Source organism: Mus caroli, chromosome 4, assembly GCF_900094665.2.
Source record: "Mus caroli chromosome 4, CAROLI_EIJ_v1.1, whole genome shotgun sequence".
NCBI classification, from domain to species: domain Eukaryota; kingdom Metazoa; phylum Chordata; class Mammalia; order Rodentia; family Muridae; genus Mus; species Mus caroli.
Genome location: NC_034573.1, coordinates 94,335,189 through 94,343,976, shown reverse-complemented (window position 1 = coordinate 94,343,976; position 8,788 = coordinate 94,335,189). Strand labels below are relative to the sequence as shown.

Sequence of the window (8,788 nt, the reverse complement as noted above, 5' to 3'; positions counted from 1 at the left end):
TTAACATGTAGAAGAATGCGAATCGATCCATTCCAGATCCAAATGATCACAGCTACAAAACAATGAACAATGTTGTTAAAGCTCTCATGGTTTTCACCTCGTGAATGCCAAAGAGAAGATGTGGTGGAGGAAGGATTAGAGACTTTCTAGTGCTTCCTAAAAAGATCCTCAGAATGCTCACAAACAGACGAGAAGCCGAATATAACCTCTAAGCATCTGCCTGCCCGTGCAAGAATTTAAATCTACTGCTGCTCTCTGAGACAGTTGGTAATGTTTATAAGTCTATTAAATCTGTTCTTGGGCACCAATAAATGTCACCAACTTTCAACAGAAATATAAGCGGTCAAATGGCATTCATGACTTGAGGCCCGAATTTCTATCCAGCAAAAACCCCAAGCTCCTCTTTTTCTATCAGTTCCTCATAATACAAACCACAAATGAGATTTCAACAAGTGACAGAGACTCATAGGTCTGAAATACAAAGTCGACTGTGACACACAGCCTTTGACCTCAGGAAGCCTGATGTCTAGTTTCAGAAGCAAAGAATAGATGGTTATCCATTTCACAGCACTATGTCCTTGAAACGTGTCAGGATCACAGTCCACAGGAGAAGCCCTGACAGGGAAGAGACAATGGGCTCATTAGGTAAAGAGATGAACGAAGGCTGGCTCTATGGGCAAACACTGTGAAAGGCAGTGCATCCAGGAGGCTACAGTCTTTAGTGCTGTGACTAAAGAACAAACAAAGAATCCTTTCTCCCCCCACATCTATTTTCTAGAGTTAGCCATTCTGCTACATGCCTGCTTTGCATTCTTTATGATTCCCTGTGATTTTAAGAGCAAGAAAACCTTCGGTAAAATGATCAACAGTCTAACTCCCTAGAGAGCTGGTCACTGCTTTCCTCTGTGGCCTCAGCTTCTTCTTCTGGCTCCCACTTGCTTCTTCACCATATCCTTTTAATTCACTGAACTTTGGTCAGAAACATTTGAAGTTTACCCAGCATGCCTTTCTTCTCTTGGAACTCTCACCACACTGCAGTGTTTCCCTGGGTTTTGTCTAACTTGCTTGCTAGTCTTTGGTTTTGATGTTGCTTCTTCAGTTAACACCTTTGCTGACTTCTTTTCCTGTTACATGATTTTATTATTTCATTTTTTATTACTCATAGTCTCGGTCAAACTGTGTGCTTATTTTACATATGCACGGTTTTATGCCTCCCAGATGCACCTACCAAATGCTGTTATTAACTGATGCCCTGGCAAGGAAAATATATAGGGATGAATAGATATGAGCATTGTGCTTCTTCCTAGAAATGCTGGAGGTTTTTTCAGTCAAAGGTAGAAAGCTTCTAGAAGCTTCTAGAGAGATGCCTGGTGAACAACACTGCACAAGTGCTCAACACTTACCTATGTGAGGGGATGCAAGTGGCTTTGTGACCAGGCACTGTCATCTCATCCCTAACTGTCGTGTAATTCTCACTGTCTGCAGTTCTAATTTTAAAGGTAAAAACGTTGACATCCAGAAAGGGCAAGTGACTCATCCAAGCTCACTGAGCTAGGAGAAGCTGGCAGGTTCACACCAGGCACCCGCTGTGCAGACAAACCCAGCTGCTACCTCCTGGGAAATGAGGAGAAAAGAAAGCAGGGTCAGGGGTGGCATGGACAATAACTGGGAAAATAAATGGGATTCCAGAGCAAGAAACAAAGCAGATGTTTTCAAGTGAGAGGGAGGGAAAGAAAGGGGAAGGGGAGAGCGCCCTTTAGTTGGAGGAGCACTTGGATCTTGTGAGCAGCTTCTCTTTCACAGAGTCTCATAGACACCCAAATTACACTGAACATTTGGGTTATGTATAGAGAAGTACAGATTAAAACTACAGTACTGAAGTGGAACAATGACTGCTTCTTCCTTCTCTTACGTTAATGAAAATACACATATTCATTTTTCTTCTGAACTGAGTCTTTGTTTCAGTATCTAAAGATAATTTTAAGTTATGCAGAAAACATTATGTCGCATATACACCACCTCTAGATTGCTTAGTATCGTCCACCATACCATGTTGTTCACATGTTAATGAAACGTGGATAAAAAGCATAGAACCTGGCCAAAGTTTATTCATATTCAAAGCTTCTATCAAAGCTCATCAACCAATTTTTTTCTGGGACTGTGAAGACAGCTGAGTTGGTAAAGTGAGGTTCGGAATGTAAGCTTGAGACCTGCATAAAAAGTTGTGTGTGGTAATTTAGAGACAGGGATAGGCAGATCACTGGCCAGCAGCCTAGCCTACCTGGAAAGTTCCAGGCCAGTGACAGACTCTGTCTCAAAAACAAAAGGGTGGACATCTCCTGAGAAATGATACCCAAGTTCCTCTGTCACCCACTTGCTTGTACAAACACACACACACAGAGACACACAAACTCACACACACATATGCACAAGTACCTATTCACACCTAAACCTACACATACACATGCACATCCATATTCACATCCCCCCACATACACGTAAATATGTAAAAATTTCCATTCTTAGAAATAAGACTTAAGAGAAATTATAACATTCATAATTACTTTAAGGAAACTCATAAAATTTTTGTCTTGGTACTGGTGAGATGGCTCAGTGGGTAAGAACACTGATTGTTCTTCCAAAGTTCCTGAGTTCAAATCCCAGCAACCACATGGTGGCTCAAAACCATCCATAATGAGATCTAAAACCCTCTTCTGGTGTGTCCAAAGACAGCTACAGTGTACTTACATATAATAAATAAACCTTTGGGCCAGAGCAAGCAGGCCAGAGCGAGCAGAGGTCCTGAGTTCAATCCCCAGCAACCACATGATGGCTCGCAACCATCTGTAAAGCTACAGTGTACTCATATACATAAAATAAATAGATATATACTTAAATTTTTTTGTCTTCCTCTCTCAGAAATAAATACATACACTGTGCATGAGAAAAATGACCAAACTGTGAAAAAAAAATTCCCAAACATCTCACATGACTCAATAACATGATACTTTCTACTTTAATACAATTAATTAGACATTAACTCTGACAGTAGTGATTGCCTACTGTAAAGAAGACATCTGATTTGGGGCCAAACAATCTGTCCCAGCCCTGGTGAAAAATTGAGGGATGTGGATTTATGTGTTCATGAGAACCAAGGAAGCAAACTTAGAAGATGGCAGAAACTCAGGTGATAATAACAGAATGATATACAATACTGTTGAGCAGAGCATCAAAAAGCACAAGAAACACATTTGGTACATGTAGTTTTATACTAAAAATTACCATTTCACAGAAATCAGCATGGAGGGCATCTCTAGAACATGCAAGAGACCTGGGATAGGGGACGCTCCTGAGTGTCTGTGGGGGTGACTCTAGCTGAGATTCCTAGCACTGATAGATATGGATACTGAAGAGGCCACTTCCTATAGACAGGCAGGACTCCCAGAGGAGGGATAAGGACAGCAACCCACCCACAAAACCTTCATCCCAAAATGTGTTCTGCCTATAAGATATATAGGACCAAAGACAGAGCAGAGATGGAGAGAATGCCTAATCAATGAGTTCCTTGTATTGAGACCCATCCCATGGGTAAGAACCAATCCCTGACACTATTAATGATACTCTATTATGCCTGGAGACAAGAGTCTAGCATAACTGTCCTCTGAGAGGCTGCACCTAGCAGCCAATGGAAAGAGCTGCAGCAACCCACAGCCAAACACTAGATGGAGCTCAGAAGGGAGGCAAGGGTCCTATGGAAGAGAGTAGGGGGAAGGAATGAGGGATCTGAACAGGACAGGGACTCCACAGGAAAACCAGCAGACTCTTGGGGGCTTCCAAAGAGCAAGCATGAGGGGCTGAATAAATAAATAAAAATTTTAAAAACCTACCATTTCTATTTTTACTTTTTAAGATGCAAATTGGGCTTTGCTTTAAGAATGGACTTAAAATTAGTTTGGCAAGCACATGAAGCTCAAGAAGAACGAAGACCAAAGTGTGGACACTTTGCCCCTTCTTAGAATTGGGAACAAAACACCCATGGAAGGAGTTACAGAGACAAAGTTTGGAGCTGAGACAAAAGGATGGACCATCTAGAGACTGCCATACCCGGGGATCCATCCCATAATCAGCCTCCAAACGCTGACACTATTGCATACACTAGCAAGATTTTGCTGAAAGGACCCTGATATAGCTGTCTCTTGTGAGGCTAAGCCGGGGCCTAGCAAACACAGGAGTGGATGCTCACAGTCAGCTATTGATGGATCACAGGGCCCCCAATGGAGGAGCTAGAGAAAGTACCCAAGGAGCTAAAGGGGTCTTATAGCAACCTTATAGGTGGAACAACAATATGAACTAACCAGTACCCCCCCCCCCCATGAGCTCGTGTCTCTAGCTGCATATGTATCAGAAGATGGCCTAGTTGGCCATCAGTGGAAAGAGAGGCCCCTTGGTATTGCAAACTTTATATGCCTCAGTACAGGGGAACACCAGGGCCAAGAAGTGGGAGTGGGAGGGGAGGGGTGTGGGGGGGAGGGTATGGGGGACTTTTGGGATAGCATTGGAAATGTAAATGAAGAAAATACCTAATAAATAAATTTTAAAAAATTAGTTTGGCAAGCACCTAATATATTTGATATTCAGGGAATGAAGTCAACTGGACAGCAGGTGTAAGAGGACAAGTGGATCAGCAATCAGAGCATCTCAATTTTATCTGCACACGTTCTAGAATTATGTTTACTATTTAGTGAGGAGGGGTTCTGCCACTTAAATGGCAAAGCTGAAAACCAGAACAGAGTAGTCCACAAAATGATCGTCACAGTGATGTTCAAGCTTCATTTTCTTAGGTAGGACATGGAACTTCTGCCGTGGGTGATTCCTGCATCACACAGAAGGAGCCAGAGTTCTTTAGCTGTTGACTTGCCTTTCATCTGGTTATTGACACAATAGAACTAAACTTCCATCAGCCTGGGCGTTGGGCTACAGACTTCTATGTGTACAACTGTCAGCTCTAAGTTAAAAGGTTGCTTTATCTTGAATTTAAAAGGTTATTTACATCTGGAAGCATCCTAACCTTAAAAAAAAATGCTTCAAGACAAAATCATCCTTTTGAGTTTAAACACTGTTTATTCAAGCATTCAATTATTCATTCAACTGTCTCAAAAAATCACTTACTGAGCACTACAGAGAGCCATGTACTATGTAGACACTGAGAATGTACTGTTGGAAAGAAAGGATTTCTTTCCTCAAGGACTATAGAGTCCAATACAGTAGGAGATAGCAATGAATAGCTGAGTTATATAGCAGAGGCATGCACAAGATGCTATCATACCACAGCACCCATGAGGACCAGGAATGGTTTCACAGACAAGGCTAATCTACACTGTGCACATGGAGGCAAACAGAACTTTTCCAGGATGGAGAGAAATGAGTTTACTCATAGACAAAACAATATCTCTCTACTCTCCAGTTACCAGCAAAGATCAATAGTTCTTAATGAGGCATTTGCTCTTTCTAAACTCTTGCTTCTATTAATGGAAAGTAATTATTTGTTTTCCATACTGCTGCTGTAATAATGTCATCAATACAAGGGAATGTTCAAATGCTGTATGCTTTTAGGAATACGGGAGCAGTGGTATTTCTGGAGTGGGCCATAAACATTTACAGATTCTCTGGTATGAATGCTATTGAATACGAGCTAGTGCTACATGCAGAAGAGGTGTCAGAACCTGGTTCAGAAGATGCTGGCTTGAGATCCCAGTTATGTCACGTACTAGCCATGATGCATTCAGTAATTTACTTGGCTCTGTGACACAGTATCCTTATTCAAAAAGATAAAGATGTTACCATCTATCTCTCAGGCTTATTGTGAAGATAAAACAACATGGTGAGTGCTGCCTGCCAGGATTTTGCAAGTAGTAGGTCCTCATTAAACAGTCAGCCAGACAATAACCCCATTGACCACTTCAGTTAAGTCTCCTCTATAAAAACAAAACAAAGCAAACAGCAACAGCAAAAACCGAAAAACCCTCTTTCAGATCCACTTCCCTCCTAAAAACAGCATTAAAATAACATAATGTGATGTAGCTTCTTTGGGGCTATTTATCCCTAAATTTTCTTATTATAAGAGAATGCAACAAAAGCCTCACAATACATAAAAGCAGGCTCCAGAGATCTGGACAGAGAGTCAATGTGAATTTGACAAGGTAAATATTATAATTATCTCAAAAGCATAAACCATAAAATGAATAAATAACACAATGTCTGAAGTAACATTAATCTCAAGTCCGTCAGACGATAGCCTATTCATAGATGACTATAAGAATGTTTTTTAAAATACAAATTGCTATCCAACCGTGAAGGTATTGCTGAATATTCTCCCTCCACAATTAATGAATAAGAAGCAATACCTATTTATCTCTTTTATTATAAAGCTGAATAATATTATTTAGGTCACAGTAAGTCTTTGGCTTTCTGCTTTTCAGATTGTCAATAAAAATAGATCATTAGGACCAGTGAGATGGCTCAATGGGTAAAGATACTTACTGCTAAACCTGACAATCAAAGTTTGATAACTTGAACCCGCATGTTGAAGAGAATTGACTCCTGCAAGTTGTTTCCTGACCCACACATATGCACTATGGCCCACACATGAGAACACACACACACACATACTAAATAATAATTGTAATTTTTAAAAAATATGAGTCAGTTGTGATAGTCATTCCAGAAAAAATAAAACAGTTTACTGTTGTTCTACTAACTGTGTTGCAGAAATTATTTTAAAATAGGAATGCAGAATGCTTTTTTAAAAAAATTCACAACAGGTGATCAGATATCAGTTACAGAATGTAAAGGTCAAACAAGAATTTCCGGTTTACTATTTGGGAACTTTTGTTCTTAGGTAGTATCATGTATTTTCTATTTTTTTCTAGGTAATTATGACCACCATAACCATTCTTATGTATGCTAAATTTAACATTATGTTAAGTCCATGGATAAAGAGAAGCTATATTCATGCTCCAGCAGCTACATCTTATAGAACGGCTTCATCGGCCTCTCATCAAGGCTGCTAATATTTAACTGGAGACTAGATAAAATTCTCAATCTTAAACCATATGTGATAGTAATCAACAAGGAACATAACTAGAATTTATTTGTTATTTGGCAGACACTACTAACAGAGGACAAACAGTGTACTATGGGAGAGCTAAGACACACTGAGGAGGCAAATATCAGCCCTATGTAGTATGAAGAACACAAAGCATAGCAGGGCTGACTGAAGGAGGTCATAAAAGGTTAAGCGGTCCTCAACCTTCACAATGCTGGGACCCTTGAGTACAGTTCCTCGTGCTGTTTCCAAACACAAAATTACTTTTGTTGCTACTTTAAAACACATAATTTTACTACTGTTATGATAAATATATGATATGCAGGATATCTGATAGGCAACTTCTGTGAAAGGTCCATTCGACTCTCAAAGGCATTGTGACCCACAGGCTAAGAACACTGTTCTAAGGCATAAATGGATATCATTAGTGGAAAAAGGGTTAGAATGATAATCCAGTCAGAAGAAACACCACAGAAACATTCAACAGTATGATTTGTGACTAGGTGAGTGAAATGTAGCCTGTATATGTCTGAAGAGAAGGATCTATAAGTTGGGGAGCAAGGGAGGACACATTTACCAAGATGTATAAGAAATACAGCACACTGGTATCTTAACACAGTGCTAAGCCATAAAGACTTTAGTGCACTGATAAGGGAAGTGGGAGATGCTTTTGAGTAACTGTACACAAAGAATTAAAATGTCTGACTCCACACTGTTTTTTGAGGTAAGATCTCACCTGTGTAGGAGGCTGACGACAGCTAATGTTTCCTCTGTCCCCAAATATGATGGGACACTTGAATGGTGCACAGCGAGGGGGATTAAAAAGATCATCAGAAAGCTGGGATGAGAATAAGAAGAAGGATAATAGTGATGGGCAAAAGTAGAAGAAATTTGAGGGACTCCAAGTCTTGCAACATGGAAAAGTCAAACAAAGACCTCAGAAGAGAGCAGTGCACAGAGGAAGTAGGTCACCACTGCCTTTGAAAAGCTGACAGAAAATAATAGAGATGGATGCTTGATTTGAGAGGATCACGGGATGAAATCCACATCTTTCTAGGCCACACCCTGAAAGCTTAGAGTGGCCCTACCCTACATGGCTTTCAAAGTAAACAACCCTGCAGAACCAATTTAGGTTAGCTGAGAAGGAATGCTGACTGAAATAAGCAGCTCAAATGCTCAGCCCCTTAATAAACAGGTTTTTTTTTTATTTCTAGGACAAGTCGTGGCCCCACTGCCAAACAAACCACCAACAAATACCAGCTTTCAAAAACCTACTTTAATCAATGAGAAATGCTCAAAACAGAAAGGACACAATACCTATACAAAGAAAAATACCTATACAAAGAAACAAAGAGAGAAAAGTAAGGAAACCCAGGAGCAACTGCATGGAAGACAAAGAGTGCTCTACAGAAAATAGTATCATGAGAAAAAAAATGCTAGTCAAATAGGTTAAAGTGTGTGTGTGCGTGCACACGTGCGTGCGTGCGTGTGTGTGTAAGAGACAGACACACATAGACATAGACACACTGGGAGATACAAGAGAGAGATGGATAAGATACACACACACATACACATACAAAAAAAGACACAGAGACAGTGAGCAAAAAAGAGACAGAGAATGCAAAGACACTAGGAGAGTCATAGACACACACACACACACACACAGAGAGAGAGAGAGAGAGA

At 40.3% G+C, this 8,788-nt stretch overlaps 1 protein-coding gene across 4 annotated transcripts in view; it reads right to left on the bottom strand.

Moving 5' to 3' along the window:
• Pde4b (phosphodiesterase 4B) overlaps nucleotides 1-8,788 on the bottom strand; it is a 518,640-nt gene that overhangs the window by 433,069 nt on the left and 76,783 nt on the right. The window contains exon 1 of one of the 4 annotated variants that reach the window (XM_029475818.1): nucleotides 1,404-1,423. The exons of the other annotated variants lie outside the window; for them this stretch is intronic. The gene's annotated coding sequence lies outside the window, so the exon portion shown is untranslated. Of the gene's footprint in view, nucleotides 1-1,403; nucleotides 1,424-8,788 lie in introns of those variants that run through there. 4 annotated transcript variants of the gene reach the window in all.